This window comes from Equus caballus, chromosome 14, assembly GCF_041296265.1.
Source record: "Equus caballus isolate H_3958 breed thoroughbred chromosome 14, TB-T2T, whole genome shotgun sequence".
NCBI classification, from domain to species: domain Eukaryota; kingdom Metazoa; phylum Chordata; class Mammalia; order Perissodactyla; family Equidae; genus Equus; species Equus caballus.
The window spans coordinates 94,388,078-94,415,249 of NC_091697.1; the positions used below are offsets into that span (position 1 = coordinate 94,388,078).

At 37.6% G+C, this 27,172-nt stretch overlaps 1 protein-coding gene across 40 annotated transcripts in view; it reads left to right on the forward strand.

Annotated features, from left to right (window-relative positions):
• The window catches only part of MEF2C (myocyte enhancer factor 2C), a 166,214-nt gene that overhangs the window by 11,989 nt on the left and 127,053 nt on the right, over positions 1–27,172 (forward strand). For 6 of the 40 annotated variants that reach the window (XM_070233331.1, XM_070233346.1, XM_070233329.1 and 3 more), the window contains exons 2-3: positions 3,767–3,853; positions 8,305–8,349. The gene's annotated coding sequence lies outside the window, so the exon portion shown is untranslated. Of the gene's footprint in view, positions 1–3,766; positions 3,854–6,471; positions 7,016–7,575; positions 8,350–27,172 lie in introns of those variants that run through there. The other 34 variants (XM_070233348.1, XM_070233308.1, XM_014730783.3 and 31 more) reach the window with 25 other exon arrangements.

Here is a 27,172-nt window from a genome sequence, read left to right on the forward strand (position 1 = left end):
ATGAATGGATCTGATAATATCTTCATCGAATTTGAGGAAGATTATGCTTTGCTAACAATTCTCACCTCGTGGAACACCTTTCCTCCCTGACCTTAAGAGTGTTTAGTTCTTACTTTAAAAGGATAATTCCATTTCCTCAGAATCTGTTAAGTTTAAGTAAGCACAATGTCATCCCAATTAGTCGCTTTCAAAAGGCATTATGTGAATCTGTGACACTACCAATAAGACATCTTTAGTTTGGGAGAGAGTGTTATCCCCCACGCACCTTCTTCTTTATTAAATGGGATTTCTTCCTGGAGGAATGATTAGATATATTTCCTCTTGCAAAAGAGCACTTTTTTGTCTAAAATCTTCTGTCAGGTTACCTTTCTGTAATTTGCCTAGCCGATCCCACACAAGGTGCCCCGGGCTGGCACAAAGTGTGGCAGACCCTGTCAGGTGACCTTAGCTTCTTTCCAAATTTATGGCATGATTTTGGGATGCATCTCAACTTCTCTGAGCCTGACTTCCTTTCTCTGTAAAAGAAAAGTAGGTGCTTGTGTGTCTTCCCTAAGACCTCTTTCAGCAGGAAAATACTGAAATTCTGACTTTAAGACCTTCCACACCAGTGCCAAGCAATGCAAATGCAGCGAGTGTCCTAAAATTTGGCTGGTATCATAAGGGCGCTTCTTTCTTTTTTTCTAACCAGCATTCACTTAAACTCTATAGCAGCACAGTCCAGTAGAACTTTATGCAATGATGGAAATGTTCAACATCTCAAGTCGAATAAGGTGGCCACTAGCCGGCCGTGGCTATTGAGCACTTCAAATGCGGCTAGTGTAATTAAAGAACTGAACTTTAAGTTTTATTTAATTTTGATTAACTTAAAGAGCCACTTGCGGCTAGCCGCTGCCATATCAGTAGCAGCTTAGAGCTTCAAGAACATGACAATACAAACCCGAGCACTCTACGATGCCTCTGGAGCACAGATCTTTCGCCCACCCTTGGTACAGCTCCACAGACAGATCACAGAACAGCACAGGCATTTGCATTTAGTGATGGCATTTCGGCAAGAGAGCCAGGCACTGCTCTCGCGTGCTAACAAATAAAGGGGGGTGGAAAGGGAAAGGAAGTTTTGGGGGGTTTTGTGGGTTTTCTCCCTAGTATCCCAATTCTCCTTGTAGTTTGTGGCCTTTCCCCAGCCAAGACGCGCACATATCCACAGAGGGAGCTGAACTACTAGAGCCAGCGATTGGCTGTTAGTTTTTAAAATAATCCTGTAAACCCTGAGCGCTTGGGCTATCAAATCCAGCCACCCGGGACCCGTCCTTTCCTCTAGGCCTGTCAGGTGAAACATCAGGCAGGCTGGCGCGGGACAGGGGCGGCGGCCGGACCTGCGCGAGCCACTCTCGTTCTCCTAGGCTCGCAAAACGCTCGCAGCACTGCGAGCAGCCTGTGCCGCCGGAGGCGGAGCGCGTGCCAGCGCTTTGTGCACTGTGCGGGGGTGGGTTCATTATGTGCCTCGCTCCGACCTCATGCCCTGCTCTTTGGGATGGTCTTTCGCCACCCTAGGGGAAACATCCCCAAGATCCCCAAACCCGACCAGCACGGCAACTCCCCTGACACAGCCACCGCCCGTTTCCAAAGCCCACCCACCACCGCTGCGCCCTCCTCCCTTCCCCAAGAGACCACCACGCGGCCTCTTCGCAAAGCCACCGGCCGCTTTCCCCCAAACCGTGACACGACCTTTCTAGACACAACCCGGCACCGCGCCCCCGCCCCTCCCCGCGGCCAGACAGCCCGGCCCTCCCTCCGCGCCCCCAGGCCCAGCAGGCCCCCAGCAAGGCCCCGAGCCGCCTCCTCCTCGCCCGTGGCGCACGCACGTGGCGCACTCACCCCCTACTAGCTGCCTCGGAGCTCTAGAAACACTCCCGGGAGGGAGCCCCCGCCCCCTCAGCACCGTCCGCCCGAAGAAAAGTGGGTGGGGGGAAGTGGACACGGGCAGAAAAAGGAGTACATAGGTGGTGAGAGCGGTGTTGCAGGGGAGGCCCGGCAATTAACTGGATGGCGTTGCGGCTGTTGCGCCTCTGCTGAACGCCTAGCCGGCGCGGATTCACTTTCCACACAAATCATCTGGAGGGATTGTTGCTGCCTGCAATCAATAACTCAGCGGAGTGAGCTGCTGAAACCAGAGGCGTCCCCTGTCTGGGTCTTTAAGGGGCTGTCCGGACTGAATCCCAGCCCTTTGCTTCGCAGACAAAGAAGTGGGCACCCAAACGGAGGACGAGATTTTTAACCCCCACCCCCACCCCGATCCCCGGTAAAGATTTTTAAAAATTAAAGGGCACACACGTAGAGAGGTATCTAGAAGAAATAGTTAAAAGGGGAAGTCTGAAAATCCATTCTTTGAATTGAAGGTTTCTGTGATATTTTAAGAAATGGGATAGAATCAATGTTCCAATGAACATTTAACAATTTTTTAAGTAAAGGTAAAGTCCATTAAATTTAGCCGTGCATATGGATACTTTTAAGTCAGCCACACATTCGCAAGCAAATTACTGCTCAAGCCTTATTTGGGCATACTGATCCAGGAAAAGGAAGAAATGTATCATAATTTGTAGTGGCATTTTTAAAAGCCTTAACATATCTTTCAGACATTATTTCACGAAGATTGCACTTCTGTAAGGTGAAAAGGCCCTGGGAGATGTGTATCATGATTCCCACGTAGACTGGAAAGCCACGCAGAGCTGGGAGAAAGGGAATTCACTAGGTCTCCTGATACTGACTACCGGTCACCAAGTTTAGACTAACTCAGTGTGAGCCTGAGCTTAAAAGACTGAACTCAGCTAAGACTCCTAAAATAAAAGTGGCCCAAATCCTTCCTTTCGCCTTGACTCTGAAGCAACTTAAAAATAAAAATAAATCTTAAGAGATGTCAACCCAAATATAGAGGCTTTATACATCTTAATGAGTCTTTACTATGAAACGTCTTCTTGCTAATACAAATGGGAAAATGGATATTGACCATCATGGTCTGATACCTTTCAAGGTTGGGAGGACCAGACCCATTCTGAAGCCAAGGAAAAGTTCATCTGTGGCTCAAAGTCATAGAAAGCTAGTTTCAAACAGAGATGAGAACACAGGAGACTTCGTCTGTGCTTGATACAGTTCAATACTGCTTCAAAGGATAGGGTATTATTGTAATAGAATTCGTAAAGGGTACTGAATCCATATCACTAATCTCAAAAGTATTTAAAATGGGCCTTTAGGCAACACATAAAGTAAGCCCTTTCAGCAACCTCAGTATCCCAACTTGATAAATTTTGTTAGTTTGGGATATGATGGATTTGACTTTCTTCCTTGTAATTCTTCATCAGATATAAAATTAAAGATACAAAAATAAAGATCAATATGGGATCTTTAGATATGAGATAAAGGATATGATAAAACCTTGGCTTGGAATAAGAAATCCTCTGTGTATTACAGATTTGCAATCACAAGCAGTCCTTATGGTGTTTGTGCATGGGCTAACGCTGTAACTAAAGAATTTTTGAAATTTAGATATTTGGCACTATTTATATTAAAGATTATAATTATTATCACAGTTAATGATAATGTGAATTATTTTATATTCAATACACATTCATTTGGTTTAAAATTAGAATTAACATTAATGTTACTTCAGATTAGAAGTTTTAGAAATAAATTTATTTGAATCTACTTTAGTATCAGCATTCTTAAAAACTTTTTTTTAACTATATACCTTGTTGAACTCACACATTTTAAGGTGCCAAAGAAGAGTTGCAAACTGTGAAGTAACTTCTATGAAGAGATGAAGTAAAGAATGGAAGGCAAATGACCGTACGTGTAAGTGGTGAGTGCCTAACATCTGTCACATCATCCACCACAAAGTTCATTCATAAAACTGCCAACTCTTTGTCCTTAGATATTTATAGTGGAGACATGTATGAGAGTGATAGAGTTATAGAACCAGTGTATGCTTTATATTATAAGCAATACCATACCATTTTGCTTCAAGCTCACATCACCTTTCCGGGCCTACCTTTGCAAGTCTCTTTTACAATTACTCCATTTCAGGGGAGGTTATGTATGTCATCTCTACTGTAACTATAAAAAGATACAACCTTTTTAATGCTACTGGAATTTGTATCTTACTACTTTTTATACTTTTCCGAACTTGTATGTTCAATGATCCTGTTTGTGTTGAAAGTATTCTGGCTGAAGAGCAAATACTATACAGTTGAATAATCTTGAGGGGTAGATTAACCTACAGCCTTTCTTCATCTTAGGGTGGGTTGCTGTGGCAACCACCCCAGCTAACTTTAAAATAATCTTTTAAAGCTCACTTCAAGAGCTACACCCAGCGTGGGCCAAGCTTAAAAGCAGGCAGACCAGCGCACGGGGTGTTAGCAGACTGCTGATTTAATGTAGGGATGTCGTAAAGAGAGGAGGGTGGAGTAAGATGGCGTGCAACCCTGAAGAGAAATTGGCAATCAGCTTTCCCTAGAGTTAAAATCCTGAGGATCATGCTGTCTGTGACTTCTGTGGCTCTTTAATTAAATATATTGCTAAACAATTCTTTTGGGGGAAAAGCAAGTCAATATATATTTACATGTTTAATAAAGCACTTAGGATAACTATTTAATGAAGGGAATATTTGATGATTGGGAAAAAAAAAAAAAGCTAGTTTAAATAGTACATCAATTCCAAATATCATTTTCTCTTAAAGAAAAGAGGAACAGAAAAGCCACTAGCTTCCAACTGGCTTAAATGATATAAGAACTTTCTATTTTCCAGTCATAGAACTGGAATAGATTGGAGAATTCATTTAACGCATAAGCAAACTGAAGCCCAGAAAGGACACACTCATTAGTCAGGCACCAATCTTGAACCAGAGAGTCCAGGCCTCCTAACACTTGATACAAGCTCCTCCCTACACCAGAACATCTTCTGACCCTAGCCAAGGACCAGTAGGCAGCAAGGATCAAGTTAATTTTGGTTAAAAAAAAAAGTGTCCAGAAGTCTTTAAAGAATAATACAAAGCACATTTTGGATTAACCACTTTATAGATGACCAATAAATAATTTTAAATCTCAGGTGACTTTCTACTGTATATTTCTGCATAATCTCTTCTGTTCTGGAACAACTATAGAGGCCCATGGGAAAGAAACTAATACTAATATTAACTTAGATCACACATAATTAAGAAGCTAAATCTGCTAAGGGGAATATCTTATATTTTAAGAGGCCAACTGTGATATATTCCAGATCTGAATTATTTTCAAATTATCCACAGTGCGGGGTTATACATATTTTTGAATGCTCGTACTATCATTGACAATTATGGGTTTGTTATGATGTTTAGTATTAAATAAATCTTAAAAATGTTAAAAGGTAAAATAGTTTCTTTTTGAAGGAAAACAATCTAAAACTGAAGTGTACTGTGGTAGATAGAAATATTCTCTATAATCCATCAAAAATAGTCTGGCCCAAAGTCATGTATTGCCTGTGTCTACTTGGCTCATGTAAAATAGGCTGTTATAATTCAATACATTAATTTCAGGCATTATAGCAATAAACTTAGATGTTTCTGCAAAATGGCTTGCTTTGTCAGGACTTTGTGACTGGAAAAAAGTAAATTCATTTCACTTTTACCACCATATATAGACATATCTTAGTAATCAAAATGTCTGTGACCTTTAAATTTTTGGATTTTTTTAAGAAATTGTACCTTAAATGAAAACCTGATATAGATTACCTCTGCCATATTTTTAAAATGAATTCATGATAGTAGCAAACTCACCGGATGAAAAACATCAAGCAAACAAATATATTGTAGATACTAAGCTGCAAGAAATATCACTCTTTCAGATGGTTTTTGCTTTGGGACAGTTTGCCATGCTTTCCTATAATAAAGCAAGAGAATTTTCTGAGCTGTGCTGATAGTCACAATGGTGATGAGCCAGAAGCCTGGAGGTTGCTCAGATCTACTTGTACTTGCCTGTAAAATCAACCTTCTCCTTTCAAGGGAAGCCTTGGGGCAGACACCTAAATGTTGAACCCACTCTTCTGAGAAAAGCTCCTCACATCAGATAGCCCCTACAATGAAGCAGGATGCTTTTCCAATCACCCTGTCCTCACCGTTAAAATAGTCTTCAGGCAGAGCGCAGAACTTGACAGGAAATGCAACTAGTCATTGGGTTAAACACACAGTGCTGAAAGGAATTTTTTAAAGTGAGGAAATACCTTTAATTAGCTAGATATTTCAGTATACTCCCATTGTCTCCTCTTGTACATTCAGTTATTATTTCCCCAATGTATTTTCTCTTCTTCCTTTCACAATATTAAAATTGTTAAGTTTGGTTTAGACATTTTTATATAATCTGTAGTCCTACTGGCGTGCAATCTTGTCTTTCCATGGTTTGTGTAGTAGTTGGTATATTTTATCTTTGGCTTTATTGGGAGTGGTGTAAATTGGCTAGGGAGGGGAGGTGCCCAATCTCTAGTAGCCTTTCCTAAATCTTGAATATTAACCTATTTTTTTGGTAAGGAAAAGTGTTTACGATGCTTAACCTTAACATAAGTATCTTCCTTATCAGTCTCTAGTTCTGCTTCCTGTGCAGCTGAAACTCTTCAGGATAAGTGAAGTCATCAGCTATCGGATAGGGAAGCCTAATGCATTTGGGAAGTTGGTTTGGTTTACATGTTAATGCCCTGGATAAAATCCAGTAAGGTGTGGAAGAGAGAGAGTGGGAGGGTGGAGGGGGAAATCTCCGAGGAAGCTGCTGCCTCGGTAAATATTTCCAAACTGATTAGAAAGTTCACGGCCCCACGAGGAAGTCAAGATTTCAAATACTGGTAATTGTTTTATTATTTTGTACATTACGGACTACCACTTGAGATGCATTTCGGCTCGCTTTCCAGCCCTCCAGCCTCTCAGAGCCGAATTCTGGGCGTGCAGGAAAAGCGCGCTGGAATCGCGTGCTGCAGACATCCTGGACGGTGGCTTTTATGCGTGAGTAACAGAGGAGCGCTCCGACCGGTGGAAGAATGAAGTGGTTAACGCGTCTCCAAACGGGGGAAAAGTCACAAGAGCAACTATTAGGGTCGCGCTCCGATTGGTCAGAGGAAAGATCCCGACTTTAGAAGGACTTTCCTGCTGGCTGGCTCGCAGCGTCCCCGGGGATCGAGCGCGCGGCAGCCGGAGACTCGGTTCTCCGAGCGTCCTCGGCGGCGGCGCCGGGAGAAAGCAGCGAGCCGCCGCTCGCGGTGTTGTCTTCATTTCGTGCAGTAAAGAATTGTCATTAGGTTTGCGTATGGCATGTGCCATTACCCCACCGTAAAACTAAAATTAGCAAAATGTCAGGAATGGAAAGATTGATTCACCAAGATGCAATTATCATTTAAAAGTCCTTGATTGAGGTACTGATGTTCAGTGATTTATTCTGCATACCATATACATAATTAAAGTAGTGTAGTGGAGTAATTTATCAATCTAGTTGAGACTGGAGGGGTGAGGAGGGAACTGCTGTATGTTTGTTTTATTAAAATGCTCCAAGGTCTAGTCCCGCCCCCCTTTTGCAAGAGTGAAACTGATGATTTCTCCAGCTCGCGAGGAGAGAGTCAACGGTTTGGGATTGTGAGGGAGAGGGAGACGGAGAGGAAGAGGCAGCGCGAGGCAAAGGCAAGGACAAAATAAAATTAAGGGGAAAAAAGAAGGCAAGAGGCACTTCATCGGGCGTGCTGCTTAGAACCCCAAGCCCGTGTGCTCCGTTTTCCCTGCCACCCCCGCCTCCCCTCCCAATATCCTTTCCACCACTCCCCCCGCCCCCCGCCTTTTTTACGCGATGTTTCAAAGGCTGTGAGCGGCTCTCCTTTTCCCATTCGTCTTCTGTCACTTCCTTCCTGGACGCAGTTTTCTGGACGAGTCTGGTTACTTTTAATCCGGCCGGCCGCTGAGAGCCACTTTCTCCTCCTCCTCCTCCTCTTCCTCCTCCTCCTCTTCCTCCTCCTCCTCCGAGCGGCCTCGGCGCACGCGAATGCGCGGCCCCGAGCGCGCCTCCCCCGCGCGCGCTCCCGTCGCGCGCGCGCACACACACATCGTCTCCAGCTCTCTGCTCGCTGTGCTCGCAGTCACAGACACTTGAGCACACGCGTACACCCAGACATCTTCGGGCTGCTATTGGATTGACTTTGAAGGTTCTCTGTGGGTCGCCGTGACTGCATGTTTGAATCAGGTGGAGAAGCGCTTCAAGGCTGGATGAAGTAAAGATTATTATTTTTTTTCTCTTTCTCTCTCTTAAGAAAGGAAAATATCCCAAGGACTAATCTGATCGGGTCTTCCTTCATGTAAGTACCTCTGACATTTCTCGAGGAAATAGAAATAGCTTGGGTATTGTTTCTGAAATCTGCATCCAGATATTCCACGGCACGAGGTCTCTCCCTGTGCCTTTTTGAAGGCTGAAGTTGAGGTTTGTTGTGCGTTCTTTTCGTTAGATTCCATGATTTCCTTGTCTGTTGCTAGAAGTAACTTTTTAGATAGTCTTATCCATTTGTCATCAGTTATTGAAATCTCTCCTGCCTCGTTCTTGTCATACCAGTGTGTTTAAAGTTTCATGAAGTTAGTTCACGTCGTTAGCATCTTTGATATGGTGGAGCGTGTGGAGCCCGGTGGATTTTAATATTTCACAGAATAGTCTGTGACCTTGAAGTACATGCCTTAAGATGTAGCCGTTAGTTCACTGTGTAAAGATGCTCCTATGAGTTCCCCCAAAGACTCTGATTTGCTTTGGGTTGTGCTTCTGAGCCACTAATTCTTGGATTAGTTTGAGCTAAAGCATGGCTGTCTGTCAGAGTCCACCTTTGTGCATCTCCTTCCCTTACCAAAGAGCTGGCTTGATAGAGGGCTTCTTAATTGGTGTGGGCAAAAAGTAATACCCTGGCCGTGGTAGTCTGTACATTTCACAGTTTGTATTGGGATTTCAGTATCTGCAGTGCTGTTCAGGTCAAGTCAAATACTTAGCTGTTTAAAAACAAACAAGGCTAAGTCACTTAAATTGCTTTCTGTTTGGATGAAAGTTACCAAACTCAGTGATAAAGTTTGGCACCAAGGAAACATAGATAGACATGGCACATTGTTTATTGTATTATTAAATATTATGCAAGTATTTAAATTTAACACTAATGTTATCTCCTTCCCAGAATATGGCTACGGAGTCTTAAAAGAAATTTTATATCTGAAACATTTCTGACTATTTTAGATCCAGTAGTTATTATTTTTGGGGAAAAGCTCTTTATCTTCATGTTTCAGGAATGTGTGTCTTTTGTACAAAATACCTTTATATGTAAATGCTGACAGGATAATAAGTAGAATCAGGCTCTCTGCCAGTTCTTTACCGGGTCCTCAGTGGAGAATTGCTTTGACACAAAGTGCATTGTACTATTGTGAATCTGATACTAACTCTAATAGTAACTGTCTTATGAAATGGTTAGCGACTGCATATATTTTCTAAGTTCTATAAAGGGAACTCCAGCCACTTCATTATACCGTCAAAAAGAGTGACCAGCCTCTTTTTCACTGGCACCTTGCAATGGAATTGTGGTTGCAGAGTAAAGATGTTGATGTAGAGTATAATAACTCCAACCCCTAGAGACTTGGTAGGGCATGGCAATGTGACCACCTGTGAACTCCATTTCACCTCTGTATTGCACACTAATTTTAGCTTTAAATAGGTTAACAATCTCCAATTTGAAAATAAAACATCTTATTTAATTTTTTAAAAATGTCAGTTTTGGCTAGTCTTTGAAAACGTTCAGTATGTACCAGTATGTCACAAGCAATATCTTTGTTTCTCTATCAGTTTCGGTTAAATATAATGCAACTGATAAACCATATTATTATCTTCTAGTGTATGCCTGAAATGATTTATTAAGTTAAAAGAAGCAGTTCTAAAGCAAGTGGGTTCAGAGCTTGACAGGTAAAATGAGATGTACCTATCTCATATTCTATCGCAAGAGGACAAAAATCTCTAAAATCACATCTCTCGTTCTCTTTGTAGGAAAGTACATATGGCTATACATTAGACTACTAATTCAATTCTAAAAGTTCTTCTCAAAACACACTTTAAACTCAGTATTTGTTTAAAATATAGTTCCTCAGTCACGTTAAGAAGATAATAGTTGGCAGTCATTTTACTTCAAGTTTTATGAAACTTTATAAAAATCTCCTGTTTTTTTACTAATGTAATTCATACAGCTTTGGAGTGTTTGTGGCATATTTTCCAGACTTCTTACTGAAGACAGTATTTTACTTCAGTCATTAATTATGCTATTTATATTCTAATTGTTGTGCATGTATGTGGAATAGAATGAAAGACAATATGAAACATGTAACTTTTATTAAATATTATTTGTCTCTTAGGTTTAATGAGCACTTTATAATAAAAAGTTAATTTTCCACCTTTCCTGAGCTGTTCATACTTTAAAAGTATGCAGTCACATATGTGAACTTTTCAGAATGGAAGTACGTTAACATTAAATCCACGAAGTTTCACTAACTAGGACTTTACTGTACCTTGTCTCTTTTCTTCTTTGCAAATATATTTTTCAAAATTTGGGGGAAATGGTTCATTCCAGTAGGGCAGAGAGCTATCTGATGATTCAAAATTGAATCCTGAAAAAGCATCATGTTTTAGATTTTTCAGATTTCTATGAATTCCCTCCTTGGCCCTCACATTACCAAATCAATAAATTGCATACCACTTCAGCCACATCTTTCTAATAAATGATTTCTTGTATTTAAATTTGTTTTATAAAAAACCGAGCTGAGTAACTCCTTGGCATAAGATAACATGATATTTCAAAACTTTCTTCTGTTTATTGTAGTATATTTTGTGGTTTTATTTCCCAACTCTACATGCGGTATATTTTGAGTCTATGAAATCTCAGAAAGTGACAAAAATGGGGAAATATCTGTGCAGCAACACTTGTGCTACATAACAACAGCAAAAATAGTTATTAAACAGAGAACCTTGGCTTCAGGGACATGATTCAAAACAACATGGAAGAATTTCATGTTCAATTAAAGGTCGCAGAGTGGACTTTAAAGAGATTATTAATAAAGTTCTACTTTTTTCTCTAAAGCACATCCTCTGAGAAAACACTGCACAAATTAATATCTAAAACTTGTAAAAATGCACATATTCATTTTGTAAAGATAGTGATTGCCTGGACACAATGAAAAGATTTAATCACTGAGGTGCAGTCCATGTGCTGTGTGGAAGGATGGGTGATTAAGATCCCCAACCTCAGCACTGTACCTTAATCTCATGGGCGCGTGGACTGCCCTGCACTCTGCAAAGCCTGACTGTTCACCGAGATCTGTCATCTTTAGGAAATCAAACCAGATTACAGAGGCAATTCACAAAACCAGGAGCGACAAGAGAGTCTGTGCACCTTACAAAAGGCGGATTATGCAGTTCACATGTTATTTTGATAGGTCAAAGATAAAAGCTGATTGTCGAGGAATGGCAAGACACTCCAATTTCAAATGATTGTAGATAAGGATACCACAACCCTGTTGCTTCATCGTAATGCAGAGCCATTCAAACAGTGGAAAACTCAGTTTTCAAATGACAGGCTTTCAATAGTGAAATAAGAGCAAACATGTCCTTTATATATTTGTCTTCATTGCTTAAATTTTAAGTTCCATCACTTCTTTGGGAACAGGCATCAAGTTCTGGCTGCTTCTGGGAAGCAGTTATTATAAGGCTAAATTGCAGTAGACATTTTCAGAGGCGTTGTAGAGAGCACAAAACAGAATTTGCCAGAAATAAAACATACACCCATGGTATTGAGTAACTGAGCAGAAAATGCATAGTAGTCGATAGCCATTATGTTATTCTGTTACCAAATATATTCTTCATAAAAATGTGTAATTACGTAGTTAAGAATCCATACATTTGAAATATATCTTGATAGATATTTATTGGTCAAATTATATATATTTTATGCATGTTATATAAAGATCATTCTTTACAACAAAATATGATGTTTTGAGAGTTTATTTCAGAGAATAAAGTTTTGGTTTACATAATAACATTTTGAAAACTCCAACTTCTTACATGTCCAACCCTGCGGTAATTTCTTGCTTCTTTACAAATTGAAGTCCTTTTTTACCCAACTGATGCCTCCTAGTGTTTCACACAATAAAACACTAATGAGTCACCCATAAATGTAAACATTGTGTTTTCATTGCCTACATCTTTTGTGATACATAAAATTAATATTTATGTGTTTAATTTTCTGTGCATTATTCTAAGAAGATAGGAAATTCTCGTGAATGAGATGTTTCATCTGAGTGGATTTGTGGCACACCCTTGCAGGTTTTCTTTGACCATAACAGTATCTTACAAAGTTTTAATAAGTTTGTTGCCTTCAGTTCCAGTTTATGTGTTCACTGTTTATATTCCTTCTTATTCCAAGTGAAAAACATAGGCAGAACAGCAGAGCTTCCATTTTGTAGGCCCGGAAATTATGAAGCTGAGCTCATCCGGGAATGCCTGATGAACAAATTGCAAAGGGCCTAACCATTTCATTTAAACACTAAGATATCTTAAGAGAGGGATAAAATTTTGCCGACTCTGTGTCTTTGCACTTGCAAATTTCTATGTAAAAGTGGAAGAAAGAGAAAGAGGGTTTAGAAAAAAATTAAAGTGCATAGATTCCCACAAATATGGAGTGTATCACTTTATTAGAAAATAACAATAAAAACACTTGCCTTGGGAGTATATTATTCTGCATAATAGAGGGAAGACTCGTTAGAACATAAGTTCCCGTGACCAGCAGATTGTCTTAATGAGGTAGAAGTTAGTGGATTCCAACTTTGGTGTAAGTTTTCTGTCATTAGGATGATGAGCGTGGATTCCCGATATTCTTGCCCTTCTGTGATTTCAAACAGCTTTCTGATTCTACTTATGAAGATGGAGACTTTAGTTTCTGAACATTTTTTTCTTTAAACTATTTATGAAAGGGAGGAGGCATTCCTCTAATAGGTCTGAAATTCAAAGGATGCGCTCAAAAACCTGTCACATTTATGGGCCTCTTCTTGAGTTGTCATACAAGACACACGTGTGCAAAAACATCCACAAATTTCTTCCACTGACACAAGTGCTCTGAGCATCCAAACGTAGACACTAGACTGAACGTTGTTCGTTTCTGTTGCCCGTGTGTGTGTCATTTAGTTCTCCTGATTCAAAACACACAGCATTTTAACAATATTTGACTCTCATTTAAGATTTTCTAATTTGGTCAATAATAAAGGGGTATTACAATTCTGTGCATGTTGGACACATTTCAAAGAATGTAAGGGGGTGTGTTCCTTTCGTTCAAGGAAGCAAACATGTAGAAAGGGGCGGACCTTTCCCACAAGAGCCGCATTTCTTCCCTTGGAGAATTGAAGCAAATATGCAGTATGTAAGTGAATAACAGCATGAGAAAGAAAATAATTTCTAATGGTCTGCTATAGTTAGTGTGCAGCAGAAACTGTCAGGTTTTCTTAAAAGCGCTTCTTATTGACAACCTTTCTCACAATGAATGCTGGATAAAGTCTGTGAAAGTTTTGTAATTTTAATATTATTAAACTTCTATAAAGTGCTCTAGAATTAATTTTGCTCAAAACAAGAATTCAATAGTAACCGTTTTACGGATGTTTTGAGGCATAAAGAAATAAAGGGAGCTAGGAGCACCCATTCCCCACCTCTCTCTTTTAAGAATAAGTAGAAGGCATCAGTGTTCTTGTGTCAGTTTTTGTCTGTGCAAGAAAAATGAAGAAATCCTATAACAAAGAATACCATTGTAAATAATAAGGTTATAAAAAGGATTATCCAATCTTTGTCTCACATTTTCTATGATAGTACTTTAATGTTAACTGCAAACCAAACCAGGTGATAATATGATTAACATTCATTTGTCATCACCAAAATGCATTTGTTGTACATTGTCATTGTATCACCCAAGTTGAATCTCTGTATTTATTTTTAAGATATAGCCAGTGTAAACAAAGTTCAAGTACACATGAAGAGAATCTTTTGAGGAGATTATGAAGAAAATTGGTGCTGTTACAAGCCATCAAAACAGTAAACCTATTCCGGGCAGATTTCTGCAGGAATCATTACTCTTTAATAATGCAGACATTATAGAGACTTTATTAATTCTTAATGCTGTAAGTTTGAAATGAATGGAGCAATGTTGTTCATCCTGCAAGTGGTTGTGACTCATGTAGAATGACAATGCAAATATTCTAGTAATGATTTAAATGAAGTACTTTAAACTTGTTTTCAGAGGCTGGAGAAACTGATCTCCGAAGCAGTCCCTGGTGAGAACCTGCTTTTTCCAAATAGCATCCTGAGTGTGGTCTGGTTTTCCTCTTGTATCTTGTTGTCATAGATAAGATGCACACGAAGAATTCATATAAATTGTTCTCAGATGCTATGGCTCGCTAGCGTATTGGATTAAAAAAGCAGTGGATATGGTCCTTTGATAGAATGTGAAGTGTTTTTTTAAGTAGCTAACAACTGCCTCTCTCTTTTTTTCACATGTTTGCGATTCTTTCAGCAAGTAAAAATGATAGCAAGAGAATGCGCCTTTCCCTGAAACCCAAAGATGGGCAGCTTTGGCTTAGATAAACTTATTTATTTGCAAAATTATAGAATAGATTCATTAATGTAAATAAGAGGGGACAGACAAGGACAGACAAGGAAATTAGTCTACTACTTAATAGAGTAAACATGACTTTTTTTTAACCTTCCAATTAATTGTTGGCCATGCATAAGGTGTCTAACCAAGACTGATTATGGAAAGCTGGTATTATTGCTTAATGTAAAATGAGGGATTGGGATTTCTTTAAAGTAATTTTGAAGATGTGATTATTTAGCAGAAATATTCACTGGAGCATTTTATTTTTAGAAATCATGGTCACACAAGGAAGCCTTTATAGGACCGACTACCTAATTGCAGTCAAAGATCCCTTTAATGAATGAACACACACATACAGAAGAACACACGTTTTAAGAATGTAATGGCCCTCTATTTTTCACATTTTTTGCCCTGTTCTTTATATCTGAATAGAACTTACGTGTCTAAGCAGATGTTTTAAGTTATATCCTTCATGTAGGTGAGTCTGTAAATGTACCATTTAACTTAAATGGCTTTGTGGGAAGGTAGTTTGAGGAGTTTAAAAAGGAAAAAAAAAGCCTCCAGTTACTATAGTTTCAGCTCTTTCTTTTTAAAAACAGTAATTACACTCAGGATAAAGAAAGAAAAATAAACTCTTTTAATTCTTTGTAGCGTCCACAGTTTCTGAGGTAGAGCTCAGTGTATTTTTATTTCTGAATATGCAGGGCAGGTACTGGCAGCAGAGCTACAAAATGAAAACTTCCTGGCTGCAGACCAGATCCAGTGCACAGTGCCACATCATAAACTTCCCCTCTTCTGTCTCGGAGTGATTTCAGCCCGAAGTAATGTCCTTTTTTCCCCTTGCGTAGGCTAAGGAGCAGAGGGCCTTCTTCCTGGGCAATCGCTTTGGGAAAGGAAAAGCATAATGTTTCTCTTCTTTAACTTGAAAATTCTGCCTCTTAAATCACTAAGACATTAACTGCGAAGTGGATTCAATATGCTTCCCTTTTCTTCCCGTGTAGCAGTTTAGAACGCATAAAACAATAGGTGTGGGATAGGACAGGAGACCTCTCCCCACCCCCCTCCGCCAGCACATGCAGGGCCAATCAGATGTCTGTTTTTTTTGTTTTGCAGAGAAAAATATATAATAGTTTCTTTTCAATGAAGACTGTGCATTATATTCCAGATATGTTAGGTCATTTTCTGATGCAAATTAACATTGAGTGTTTTTTGTATTTATCTCGGGAAATAGCAATGTTCCACCACATTCTGTGTCTCTACAGTAATTTTTATTGATAAACACTCACACTTTTAATGATTTACTAGGTCAAAATACAGAATACAAAGAGAGAAAATATGGGCTTTAGTTTTCAGATTTGCTTTATGCTCTTCATTTGAAAGGTACAGTGTAAGGAATGTGCTTATTACCATGCAAAATAAATCAACTTATAAATATCTGCATTAATATTCTTTGCATTTAAAACTGCAGTCTGAAAACTCGTACTTCTCCTTGTAAAATAAAGTAAAAAATTGCTAAAACTGCTCTTTAATTACCAGTTACATTTTCAGCTGTTACCAATGTGATTTTTAAAAATCCTATTAAAAAATAATTTCTAGCTGCCATGGCTCCTTTCAGTCGGTAACAGAATTCTCATTTGTGTGAAATGTAGTCAAATTATTGCCAGCACACCTTTCGAAAACTAGCTTTCTCTTGTACAAATGTATTAAGTGGGGAGCCTTACGTAGAAAGCATTACTATATAATACATATTTGTTTCAACTTTATTTTTAAACTAAATTATTGATTTAACAGTATACAAATGGTATATAAATGTGAGTTTAGTCATTAACCCACTAAACCAATTATTAGTTGCCTGTATAAAATTTACCAATCAGGTCCACAGTTAAATGTAATTTAATTTTATTTCTCTTTAAACTAAAATAGATAAGAAAGATAATTTTAATTATGTTTAAAGATCAAGCAACTATTTTTCTGTGGATGCAAATGTTTCCTAATAAAGTGTCAAGAAATTAATACAACATAGATCTTAAAATGTAGAAGGGAGCTCATAAGAATATGATCACAATGACCTATTCTTGCCATAACTGTTAGGAGCAGACACCCTACACCTGGCACACTGTCAAGGCCCTTTAGCAAAAGGAAAAAAATGTCAAACTTTTTTTGCATGTAATATACATAGGAGTCTATAATTTTTTGACATTTGTTTCCTACAAAATTAGACATTCTATTGAAAAATTCAGATTCAACCTTTAAAACTATGCTTTTATTTAGGATGTAGTATGAGACTTCTTGGAATTCTCTCGAACCGTAGGATAATGTGAATCATGAATAAATATTGTTATTTAGATGTATTGTAAAGTTTCAATTGTTTAATATGTAGATAAAATTTTTTAAATAAGAGATGGATTATCTTACTATTATAAAATATGATTAAAACATGAATCTCTTGGAGGTTCCCGTAGTAGGTAATTCTCCAGGCAAGAATTTTAAAACTTTTAAACTGTTAACCAATAAATTGCTAAGTACTCTTTTAAGGTGCCTGGTTTCCATTCACATTTGAGGAGGTTCATTAAGTTGTTGGGTGGTCTTTAAGTAAAGGTTTTGTGGTCCACAAAGTAGATCTTTTCACCCTTCTTCTGTAACAGTTAATATTAATATGTTAAAAAGGTATAAATCCAGACCTAATTCCATCAGGATTTTTTTAGTAGCTAAATGAAGACTAACAAACTTGGCTATTAAAAAAAACTCTATCCATTTGTTCATTTCTAGTATTTATCGAAAGACCACTTAGAGTCTGTATAGGTTATAGGTTATGGAAATAATTTTGACTACACTTTTCTTTTTTTTCACGTTTGAGTTTTTCTCTCCTTGCATAAACCAAAAGGAAATTCCCACGATGACATTAATAGATTTGCAGAGGGCCCGGGAGGTCCTCCGCTGCTTGTTTCCCTGCGGCCCTTTGGTTGACGCGGATGGACAAGGTCCCTTCTAGCACTGTTGGATCTTGCTTGAGTTAGAGTGAGTGCTATGTGATTTTTTTCCTGCCTCTCATTTTATGGCTTCAAAAATCAAAGAATTCTTGACTTCACCCTTGTTTTCCTCAAATTGTTTTGGGATTTTTCTCCCGAGTTCCCTTCTTGCTTCAAAATAGTTGGAATTGTGAGAAAGTGAGCACGCTTTTAACTTGTTTTGACTACACATATGAGATCATAGACTTGTTTCAGGTGTTAACCTACCTTCTTACACTTGGGAGATTGATGTGGTCCATCACAGCCCAATACCATGTCATGAAAGAGCTCCAGACCCTGATCTTGAAACAGCGAAGGCTACAGGATGGTGTCTTTCTAAGGAACCGCCGACAGCTTTTAGGTACATCCGCGGCAAAAATGCACAGCCTCATGACGGCTCAGGAGGTAGTACAGTTACTGAACTAGTTGAGTCAAATTGTGGCTTTCATGATGTTCTGTGAAGTATTGGGCCAAAACTCCAAGAGGAGGGTGTGTGTGTGTGTGTGTGTGTGTGTGTGTGTATAGAGGGAGAGATAGGTGGAGGAAAGCAGAGAGAGTGAGAGACAAAAAGCATGAGAGGACGAGGATGAATGCAAAAGAAAGAGAAAATCAATTCTCTTGATTTGCAAGCATAGAGTTTGAAGACCCCATTGCCATACTTAATGTTTCTTTAATCATAAATATGTGTGCTAGTAGACAAATGGGCCGATAGGCAATAGACAGTACTGGTTAAGAGCAAAAAACAAACTGGACTCAAAGTTCAGCCTCCCATTTACTGGTTAGTGGGCTTTAGACAAGTTATTTAACCACCAGAAACCTCAGTTTCAGCATCTGTAAAATGGGGATAAAAATATTACCCATCACCTAAGAGTTGTTATGAGCATTAAATAGGGTAATACAGACAAAAGCACAATGTAAGTGATCAGTAATTAGTAAATTATTATCGTAGCACCGATCTATATTTTAATCATTTTATCTTCCTGCCAGTGATGATCACTTAGAAATGCTTGGTGGGATAATTATTATGAACTTTTTCTTTAAATAATACTTTCATACCATTAAAATTGGATCACTTTCAGGGCGAGTCTCTAATTCTGATGCTATGTTAGGTCAATGTTAATGATCACTAAGTACAATATACTTCTTTCTCCAAGAAAATCAAAACCTTTCACAGATTAGATGTTACTAAATAAATATCATTATTTTTAGAATCAGAAGTGGAACCAAAGAAAAAAATAGTTTCACCTATGTGTTTTAAAAGCCATTTATTGAAAGTTCTGAATTCCAGATAGATTATTGCTTAGTTTTAATAAAAATTCAGTTTGGAGGAAGTATTTGATGTACATAGAGTTATTAGGTAGTTTTAATGGTGAAAACAGCCTTACAAGAATTCTAAAGGATTTTTTTTTTCCTTAGCATCAGTATGATTGCTAAAAAAAGATTATCCGCTTTTGAAAGATTCGTTAGTATTCTTGATTTTTCTTATCACGCAATTTTAATTATATGTGGAGATAGAATTAATTTATGAAGAATGAATGTCATTTTACACATCTATCTATTCCTTCACAATCACTCTTGCATATAATAGTTATTCTTTATATATTTGTTGAATAAATTAATGAATTGTATTTACTCATGAAAACACGTTTTTTATTTGAATAGTTAAAAAATAAGTAAATGAAACTCGATTGTCCTTTTTTCCCCAGATATGAAGGACTGTTCATTTTAATTATAGTTTATCAACTTTGAAATGATGAACAAGTGAACTTAATTTGGATATTTTTCTTCGTATGAAAGTAGTACAGAAAATGCAGAATTTTACCTGAGGATTACACCTTTTGAGAACGCAAATAAACAGATTTAGGTAGGATTTGGATGAAAATGGGAATATTTCTGGTCTCAGAGTCTGTTTACCACTTTTTTGTTCAGCTTTTATATTTACTTAATTTCTCAAAGAAATTCATATTTTGGATGGCAGGTAGTGTCGGTGAGGCCTGCCCAGTGTAGACAGCCTGTGGAGTTGCAACTACTTCAAATTATTCTTGTGTTCTTGAATAATACCCCTCCAGTGTGCATCTTGCATTTCTGCTTTCTTTTCTAGCCCTGTTTTAATGCCTGGCTAAAGAGTATTCAGTGCAAGGAATACTTGCAGAGTGGACTTCCCTATGGTAAAACAGCATGGACAGCTCCCAACACTGCAATCAAGGATGCCTCTAAAAGCTTTAATTTAAAAATAATAATAATAATAATAAGTCTGCATGAAGATGATGGAGCCCTCTAAGGCACATGGGCTTAGAGAATTATTCCCATCTGCAACCCCCTCCCCCCGCTTAGTAGCCCTTTCCAGGGTTATGATTACTGGAAAATGGCTGTTAATCACCAGATTTTTTTTTTTTTTGACTGCAGCTGCTTCAGTCAGACTACTAATCTATTAAACAACTTCATCTCCAGTTTAAAATTTGCATTGTATACTGTATAGAATAAATTTTCATTGTAATCAGAGCATCCGAGAGAACTTCCTGATATGATTTATAGAAGCACATTTGTTTTTATGTATGGACCTCTCTAGTGCTATTGAGCCAACTGTCTAAACAATACTGTGGTTGATCAGCATAAAATAAAATATTGTAGCCGTATTGAGTGCAAGCAGCATTTACAATAGTCACATTTGCAGAATATTTGAATTGTGGCATCTCTAGCACTTGACAATATAATACCCACATAATTCAAAAGTTAACCCAGATATTTAAAATTTGACTTGAACCTGAAAGAGTTTTTAGAAGTTTAGCATTCTTGTACCAGACCGTGGTAGAGTGGTTTGGCCTCTTTTTCTACCTTAGTGCTTATTATATCTGCCATAATTTGAAGAAATAATCCAAAGCCTGAGTCAATATTGAGTGCTAAGAGAAGACAAAACAGCTCTAATGTACAAAGGACCCTTTTAAAACACATTCTTATATGTAAAATTGACAGGCTCCACGAGGGGGTTGGATGAAGTTCATCATGTTGGAAAGAATGTTTCAATTAAAGTTGAGCACTTTCTCTTCCAGGTCTTTTTTTCTCCCTTTTTTATTTGCTGTGCCAAGGTATCCATGTGCGTTTTTCCACTGTCAGCTGGCTCCTGCCCAGCAGATGCACACAATCTGTTCTGCTGTCACTAACAGGGTTCGGTTTATGAAAAGAATGTGTCAGAACATGCCACTATAGTCACTTTTACAGGTTTTTTTTAAAGAGTAACTGAGAATATATGCATTGCCCTAGTTTTATTGTGCTCAGTCTTTAAGAGATTTCTAAGAAACTTTTATAATATTCATAGACCAAAAGCTTTCTTCCATATTTCTGACCAAATATTTACTTTCTGTTAGAAATAAAATTTTAAAAGTTCACAAACGTCTTTAATGATGAGCAAAATGTATTGTATTTAAATTTAAGAGTAGATTTTCATAGGAATGTTTAACATAGACCAACGATTTTTATGAAAAATCAAATTTTCAATTACGAAATTCATAATCAGTTAATACGTATCTCATACTAAAAAACATCTACTTTTCTATTCCAGTCAGGCTTTATTTTAAAAATATTGTGATATACTCTTTAAAGCATGGTTATAAATTCTAATATTTGACTTGATAGATAATATTGGTTCCTTTAAGTCTTTGATATCATTAAATTAAACCAAAAGCTGTAAAACTATCAAATACATCCTTGCCATGTATAGAGAGACACTTGATAAACTGAACTCTCTGAAAAACCTGTGACGTTTTTCTCTTGTAGATGCTCACATTTTAAAACAATTTGTGAACTTAATTTTTATTTATTAGGGTGTCTCGATTCCTATCAACTATGCTAAGTAAAAATTCAGTTTTTTGTTGTCTCCTTCATAGAAAACAATTTCTCTGGTTTTATATAATAAAGAAATTTTGAACAATGGAAACCCGCATTCACTCCTGAAATAATGAGCTTAAGAATTCAGCAGAATTTGGAGTTTTAAGTATGTGTAGTAAGTACATACTCCATCTATCTGAACATGAGACAGATAATGGACACATTTACATTTTGTATACAGATCCTGGCATTTAAATATCTCCCAGAACTCAAGATTTTAAAATGTACTTAAGAGCTAATTTTAGGTTTTTAGAATAATTTTTGATATGAAGAGCAACTCAAAGTTCAAGAAAATTAAACATTTTTTATCAAAGTTATAATTCACAAGAGCTAAAAATGAAGATTCAGAAGCTGTATTAATGAATAATGACTTATACAAATTATGCATTAATTGTGTATATTTATATAGGAAAACTAGTTATTAGATTTCGACATAAAGAAAATTTATGAAATACATTTTAAAGCATAATTTCTGTCAGAAAATTTTCTGGTTATGAAACTGGTATATTGTCATATAGACAACTCAACAATATACATTGAGACCTTTTTGAAACAACTTTGCACATTTTAAAAAGAAAATAATTTACTGGGAACCCATTGGCTCTGTTGTGACATTATATAGCTTAATTCCTAAATTAACTTTCTAGAGTTGTATCAAATGATTGTTATAGTAAGTTTTCTTAATCCCTCCAGAAAGAGGAATCCTTGTCCATTATATTTCAAATATAGCCATGTATGCATGTCTGTCCTAAGTTGATTCTGTAATGTTTTTGATGATGTGAACAGGGACATATATTTAAGATGAGTGGTAAAGGGCAGTCCTGGAGTTCACTTTTTTCTGCCAACGTTTTAATTTATCCATGACTTTAGTGTCGCATAACTTTACTTTTTAACTAGTCTTGAATTATTTAGTTTTTGGTAATCCTGAATGTTTGCTTTTGGGGTAAAAAGGCTACTCTACACCAAGAATCACAGGGGGTGAACTGAAAAGAATGTTCAGTCGAATCCCATGGGACGTCAGAGCCTCTTACTCTTCCCCTCCAAGCCATCAGAAGTGGGGCTGGGGGAGAATTACCCTCATATGTTACAAGATGGTAGATAGCGTTGCTAACTACCTGCAGCCAGTACTGGGGGGGAACTCACAGGGACTGAAGAACAACTAGAATCTTTTCTTTTGCTGTAGTTTGAATATATGTAAGATCATTTCGAGAGAAAACTTTATAGGGAAACTTAATTGTACTTATCCTGAATGACTAATTTTTAAAATTCTCTATTGCTCAAAGTGTAAATACAGTCTTAAATTTCATTGGGGGAAAAAAGCTTACTCATCTTAGTGAGATTCACAGAACATAAAGAGTATTTGCAAATGAGGCTTGCCTGGTGAAATACTTTTCAACACCAGATCTTCTAAAAAGGTAAGCTCTTTTATTTAAAAATACCTTATAAAGAAATAATCAGAATTTTTTTCCTAATTTTATTTTTAAAAGTTAAAGGAAGAGTCATTTTGAAACTTGAAAGTTTCCTGGTTCTCTAGGATGTGAACTTGGGACCAGTTTATCTCAAAAATACTTTTTTTGAGTTTTGCCAGTTGCTTCAATTTCCGACATGGGTACCACCCTCCTTTGTGGTTGGGAGGTAATTCTCTCTTTGCATTTGCTTAGTCATAGGTCTTTTTGGAGCAAAGACAGATTATTTTTGTGAAGCTGTCCCCAAAATATGTATTATTCATAGACTAAGAAACCCATCAGAGAGTCTCGCTGCGCGGGTAATGATAGGTTGGACTGCAGTGACCAGAAGGCTCGCCACTCAGCTTTCTTCAGGGAATTCAAAGACAGTCGTATCCTTTTTTCCATCTGCATCAACATATGTTGACCAGTTGGTTTTCAATTCTTGCTGGCTTCGTGGTTGGAAGTAAGGCTGATCTTCTATAAATATAATTGATACTTTCAACTATGACTTAGGAATTCCACTTCTACTTTTATCCAGCATCACTACTCAAGATATCACTAATAATTCTAATACCTTTTATGATATGTGTAAAAAACTTGTATTATTAATTTGAAAGTATTATTGATTACAACCATTTGTAGGTAATAACAATCACAGCTAACATATTTTGAGAGCTTACTGTATATTGGGGCACCATTCTAAGGGCTTGAGGTGTCACACTCATTAACTTATTTGTTCCTCAAAACCCAATGAGATAGGCATTGTTACGATTCACGTTTTACAGATAAATAAACTGAGGCAAAAAATTTAGGAAATTTGCCTAAAGGCATCCCACTTTGTTAATCGCAGAGCTAGAACCTTAACCCGATACTCAATCTCTGGAGTCCACTGTGTCACACACTAAGCCAAAATCTCACATACATTATCTCAGCAATTAGATAAGAAAAAGGAAATGACTCAACTTTAGCAACTTAATTTCTCATGGCATCTTGGGGAAAAGTATTCAGTAACCCCAGAATGACATATTTATAGCTATGATTGTATGAGACGTTAGTACAGTTTTTAAAGACAAGTGAATTAATTCTTGGTCTATGATGCAGTTCCATATTGTTAACGTGGAGGGAAAAAAATATATATATCTTTTGGTTTTTTTCTGCTTTATCTTCCCAAACCCCCTGTACACAGTTGTATATCTTAGTTGCAGGCCCTTCTAGTTGTGGGATGTGGGACGCCGCCTCAACGTGGCCTGATGAGCAGTGCCATGTCTGCGCCCAGGATCCGAACACTGGGCCGCCGCAGCGGAGCATGCTAACTTAACCACTCAGCCACGGAGCCAGCCCCAAAAAATATATATATCTTATGAACTATTTGATAGTCGTCTTACTATTTGTGAAAATATATTTTTCCATTGACGATATTAGCTTTAATTGAACTGTGAAATCTAGTTTTACGTCATTTCCATCTAGTCACCTCCAGTTTGCTTCTCACTTTTTGAGCTGTTTTAATTTTTAACCTTTACTTGCAGGAATCAGAGTAATTTACATAGTTTTAATTTAAGATATGAACTGTTTGACAGAATCTATAAGTGGATATTAAATGAATTTCAGGAGTTATTGAGTTAATTTGATTAGAGCAGATGGATATTCTGGAGAATTTGAATTCAAGCCCACCTTCTAACTTTCTCTTTGTAGTTAAAAAGGAAAACAAACAACAAAACCTTAAAACCAGAGGGAGATGTGAAGTAAATACTAACAAGTTAGGACAACTTGCATTATATTTGAAAACTAGGAAATGTTATATCAAGTTTATCCATCAGATGCGTGGCTTTTCGTTTTTAACTGAAGATTTCTGTGTTTGGTAAAAGGCCTTTTAAAAAAGGAAAAGGATCACTTTTAGAATTTTTACTGAGATAATATGAAGTTTATTTCCTCTAATAAAGTTTTCTTGTTTTTTTGTAAAAGCATTGCCGTGCTCTGAATTAGAAGTGAAGACAGACTGGTCAGAGGTCAAGCAGGACTTAGATATTTCTGAATTACCAAATGTACACACTTCGGACTTCAAAATTAATGGCTACTATGTCTTTAAAGTCATGGATTCCTTGCCAAATTTCCACAGTGAATTTTAGTAACTACATTTGGTTCCGCTTCATTTCACTGTTGAAGAGAATCGAATGCTTATTTGGATTACCGTGCAAACACCAAAATAGTCTTTGTTCTCTGTATTTAAAAATGCTTTTATTAGAAATGTGACTTGAAGATTTGGGAAGTAGATGTGTAATTTGGAATTAATTGGTTACAGTGATAAGTGGCTTCCGTGTCACTTTTCGTGCCCACTGGCACGGGGCGTTTTGTGTGCTGTGCAATACTAAGTGCCGCTGGTAATGCTCAGCGTTCATTCCGCTCTTGGTAAGGAAACCACCGAGGCTCGTTATGGCTACTTGCTAATGTGATTTTGACTACAGTTGCTTGAATTCCCTCTTTGGAACCTTCCTACTGTAAAGGACACTCTTAAGACTCCATAAAACACTAGATTTATATTTAGTATCCATTTGAGTTCTAAATATACAGGAAACAAGTATTCACTTTATAAAGGCCTGGATTAGCCAGAGTCTGAGGAGGAAGTCATAACTGTTGGCTAATTCTGTAAAAGATAATTGCCTAAAGTTATTAGTAACATTTCTGAAAGAAGATTGTGATGTAGCTAATATTATATTTCGAAAGCTTTTTCAAAAATTTTGATCATCCAAGGACTGAAATCAATTAACAATTTTTCATAAATAGAATCCATTTAAAAACTGTGAGCTAGAATTGATCTTGGTTATAGGTTAAGTGACAGGGTCATAGAAGACATTGGGTGTCCTTCAGACACTTAGTTGAGAGCAGTGGTTTTCAATCCTGGCTACATGGGGAGCTTTTTCAAAATACCGATTCCCAGGTCCCACCTCTGGATTTGGATTAAATTGGCCTGCCATGTGAACATTGCTGTTTCTCAAAGCTGCCTGGGTGATTTCAATGTGAAGCCTGGGTGAGAACCACTATTTAGAAGAAGATAAATGTGAATCTTGGACTAGGCCATATAATTCCATGCATTCTGAAAGTTAAAGAAGCAAATAAACATATAACTTGAAAACTGTCCTGTGCTCTGCCCATAAAACGTCTACTGCTATTTCCCAGCCCGTCCCCGTGGATATGGACTATGAATTTATTAATTAATCAGTCAGTTCATTCAATAACTGTTTAATAGGAGATGGCTGGCTTAGGTGTTAGGGATACAAAAGTGAAAGATGTAGTCTCTGCCCCTGAGGAATTCAGTCTGATGAGGGAGATGAACATGCCAGATGCAGTTATGAATGTAATGTGATAAACAACGATATGCTACAGGTATGTTGAAGGTAAAGTGGATGCTTAAGTGACGAAATATTCACCTTTTTTTGGTGATGACTGGTCAGATCAGTCTTCAGTAGAAGAAAGGACACCTAAGGTGAGTCCATGATGGATCAAGTCCTGGCAGTCTTCTGGAAAAGGGAATTTTTTTGATTCATCTCCTCTTTGAAAGGACAACAGACTTTCATGAGTTGCTTTATATGGGCTGCCGTATTCTCAGCTTTGCTTCCCCATCTGGAGAAGTTGCCTAGGCCTTGTCCAGGACTTTAGGTTCTGTTGAAATTGGAGGCAGCTAATGAAGCTGTGAGGATGGTGCAAGAAGTAGGCAGAGCCTAGCTAATCCCCTTTGCATTCTCTGGTGTGACAGAAGAGTCACTGTTACAGATCTTGAGGTAACTTAGAGGACTTGCTCCTCCTCCACTCCCACTCATGCCCTATTTCCTAGACACAGCTGAAAGGAAGGGTGGCCTGATCCAGGTCCTCCCCTGCAATTCACTCTTTTGACAGGGGATGTGGAACAAGTTAGGAATGAGGGAGAAGAGCGGCAACAGTAAGATACCACCACAAGAATACTTTCTAGAGCGGAGACTCAACTTTTATCTCATACAAAAAGCAATTTAACAAAAAACTTCAAGTAGTATTTCTCCTTTTTTTCCTTGTTCTAAAAAAGCAAAAATAGGTAAATAAAAATACTTTAGGGATGCCATACCCTTAGGAAAAAATCTTGTGTACTTTAAAAGCACTGTATTAAAG